Raw genomic sequence first — 4,128 nt, 5'->3', positions numbered from 1 at the left:
TAAGTGGTTGGCGCCATTGACAAGCTAAAGCAATTGGTCACTAGCGGAGTTTATCGGGGGCGGTAGTTAGACGCCATTTCCGGTCAGAGAGGATACAATGGTTTGTGCGAGTGAGTAAGCGAGCGGGGGATAGTGGCGGTACTCTGACTCCCAGTAGGCATTGCGTGCTAGTTTATGTTTATAGAGAGAGAGAGAGCGAGCATCCTTCACTTAAACCCTGCGTGGAAACTGCTGTAAGTTTAAAGAAACGCAAGTCTTTAGAAGTATTACTAAGCGGGACAAACAACTTGGGTCAATGGTCATTGTATGCTTTTACTTGTCAAACTACAAGGCTTTGTGTTAAACACTCCACAAGCACAGAGAAAGGCTAAATGTGGCCATTCATTGGACGATACCAAATGAGTAGATCTTCCCACTATATTTCTACCTTACTATGACTGTCTGGAATACAGGTTGAGCTGAGAACCACATCAATGAGCTTATGCAGCCCTCACCCCAATGGGAGTTTTCAAACCAGCCCAATCAACAACTAGACAATTTTTGGCCAGATATGTTGCGTAGGCTTGGGGAGGACCGCATAAGTTGCCGAATCTGTTCATCAGCATCTTTTATCAGCTGGTGTATAGCCACCATCAATCACTGAGGAGCCTTCCCCAAATTGATTAATCTTGGTCCTCAGCCCCTGGTCAAGTGTTCTTTAAAGGAGAAACAAACCCTTAATAAAAAAAAAACCTACCCTACATAGACCCCCCCCCCCGGGCAAATGCCCCTAACGCTTTACCTACTCCTCCGTGTAGATTCAGTCCAGCGGAGTTCACAGACGGCATCTTTTTTTCAGTAATCTTCAGAGACCAGCGCATGTGCAGTTGGAGCAATTTTCTGCTTCGCAACAACTGCACATGCGGCGAAACTCATGGAAATTGCCAAAGCGACGTTCTCATTCCTAAAATTACCGAAGCGTCTGAAAATGGCACAGTGAACTCCGCTGGACATAATCTGCAAGGTGGACAACTTTACACACCTGGACTACCTCGGACACTCTATCTGTACTAGCTGGAGTCACGTGTATTCGTATACTGCTGAGATGACAAAGTTTACTTTGACTTTGAAAGGCTTACCTCCATGGAAAGGCATACCTCTAGTGTTACCATCAGTGATATTTCAAACCTTTTTTCAGATCAAACCCACATTTTAGGAAAAAAACCAGACTTAAGTAAATACAATTCCCATCATTCACTTCTCTTTCTCTAAGACAATGGAGCATGCACATAACGTAGAATTATCAGGCAGCATTTGTGCTTAAATAAAATTCGTGAGCATACCTTGTACTGCGGGAGAATGAGCCCTCCCTTCATTAAGCGCACCTATCAAAACACTCTAAGAAGATTGCCGTGGTGATCCGCAAATCAAGGCAGAAGCTATACACACTTATTGGCCAGTGCTTATAACATTGTCCTCCTCGGAGTCAATTGTGTGTGATTTACTGCTACTCCTGTCTCCTTCACCAACCTGCTACGTCCTGACAGTGCTGCCTATTTGGAGCAGATGTTTTGGCACAAGGGCAAATTGTTGCCCATTTTAATGATGTAGGGAAAGAGTAGTCAGCACATCGATTCTCAATACTCTTTGGAGATGGTGCACGTTCTACAATGGCCACTTCCCATTGGCAAACTGTGTAGTGCGAAATTGAAAAGCACCATCAACTGTTGAAGTAGTTAAAAAGCCTTTATTTGTGCTTTTGTGGGCATCACCGCAACGTTTCAGGCCATGCAGCCTTTTATCATAAAGGCCGCATGGCCTGAAAACGTTGCGGTGATGCCCACAAAAGCACAAATAAAGGCTTTTTAACTACTTCAACAGTTGATGGTGCTGTCCAATTTCGCACTGCCCATTTTAATGATGTCACGGAAAAGAAAATGGCAGCTGCAGAGGACACAGTGGGACAAATTAGAAGAACTTTGAAAAAAACTTTAACAATCAGGTACAACCATGGTAGAGACTTTCCTTGTAGATGCATCATGCCATATTGCGCCTTATCTCTGTGACCCTTGCTGCTGCCCTGGCATTGCTCATACACAATACAGCAAAATTTGGATTTAGAAACTGAAAGACATGAAAGCAGCAGAAAAAAATCACAGAGACTGAAAGAAACATGGCATTATGGCTTTCCCTACAATAATATCAAGAGCTGGTGCAGGATACTATTGTAGTGATTAAGCCTTCCCTTCGTCTTCTGCATTCTAAAAAAATATCCTGATTAAATAGCTATCTAGTGCAAAAGTGTGTCCATAAGATACAATGATCGATATCTCCTCGTGGATAACTTAGCATGAATTACTCCAGGAAGCCAAATGTTATAACTGTCCTCAAGAAGCAAAGTTTACAAGAAAGTTTCTGTCAGGAGAACATAAAAAATGATCTAACATCGTGGAACCCCTGAAACAAAGTCTCAGTATTCAAGATGCATTGTATCAATCATTTATGATTTTATTAAAAGATGTTTATAGCTATTCCTTAATTATAAACTTTAGTGAGCTGCGGCATCTACCGGTAATCCCATTTTTATTCTGTAACCCTTGTTGTGTAACTATTTAAATAAATGTTAACTGTTGCTGAGTGAGAAAGACGTCTGAGAGCCGATGGCCTGAAATCTTTGTCATGACATTTACTTCTAGCTGTAGTGATTTCACAGAAGTCTGGAGATGAGATTTAAATAATTGCTTTGAAAATTTATAGCACACAATTTTCACTAGGCAGAATAACCAGTGTTTAACTAAACTAGAACGGTGTTTGTTAGTAGTCAAGATAATGTTAGATTTTCAGATTACAACAAAATGTACATAGAGATCTTGATAAGAATATTACTGAAGAATTTGGAAGATTTAATAACATAATGAAATTAAAAATATTATAAAGAAAATACAAATCACTGGGAGGTGCCAAATGGTACCCGATACCTCAGGCCTGTGCTCCCTTTAACAGAAAGCTGCACCAGGCTGGGGTTCTCAACAAACACCACGGAGCGGTTCTATTCCTGCATCTACTTTGTGCAAGTCACATGCGCATTTAAAAGCGCAAATCCCAGCAGTGCAGTTCTCGGCTGACAGATGCCTTGGACTGGAGTATCAGTATGCGGTGGTAGCTCAAGTATGCTCTATTTATTGTTTGAATATTTATATAGTGCAGCCATATACATTAAAACAATACATTCCTAGAATAAAGAGCAGTATAGTTATTAAAAAAAAGTAAGTAGCTGCCCTATTTTTCAAAAATGTCCTGAGTGAGTGCATGTTGTTAGTGCTCCAAGAAGTAGTCTTTGGGTCTTCTCTGCAAATTTATGCTGAGAAATTCAGATATAGGTCAGCAAGAGGTTTTAGGGCTGGAGCTCCAAGAGGAACAAAGGAGACAGCTAGAGATGTATGGAAACATGATAAGAGACGTGTTTGTAAGTTTTTATCAATATAGATAGCAGCAGAGGGATCTTTTAAGTTGGAGGTTGGATTATAGCATCACAGTTTAAATGATAAGTAAGCCTTTTATTTTAAAATCCCCTAAAATATTTGACTGTAAACAGTCCCCAGAATAACATACAGTTCTTTTGTTTGGTTTTATTTAATTCCTCAATCACAAGCAACTGAATCTCCAACAATGTAGTTTTGTGGCATCAGACCACAGCATTTGGGTCCAACACAAGTGTTGTGTTGATCACAGATTTCCTTCTGATGAATTTCCATACAGATCACGTTTGTTCAAACAATTCTGCACAGTGAAGCAGTGCACCACTCCTATTCCAACAAAGTTCTACAAATACACATTTTATCTCTATGAAACAATGTCAGGTATAAAACTGCCGCCAATGACATTACATTCAGATATTCCACTATGGTCAATTCCACTGTGAAATAAAGTGTCATATTGGATCTCTGTGTGGCTCTGCTGAGAGTGGTCCCATTGTGTTATTCAAAAAAAACATCATAGCTGCCTGCCATGCCATTGCAAATTCTTTAAAGGGGTTGTGCCTTCCAAATACTTAAAATTTAGTTGTTTTCAGATTGTTCACCAGAAACAAAGACTTTTTTTCAATTGCTTTCCATTTTTTACAGTTTTTCCAAAATTGAAGTTTAATGT

The sequence above is a fragment of the Xenopus laevis genome, chromosome 1L (assembly GCF_017654675.1).
Source record: "Xenopus laevis strain J_2021 chromosome 1L, Xenopus_laevis_v10.1, whole genome shotgun sequence".
NCBI lineage: Eukaryota > Metazoa > Chordata > Amphibia > Anura > Pipidae > Xenopus > Xenopus laevis.
This window is presented reverse-complemented; position numbering follows the sequence as displayed.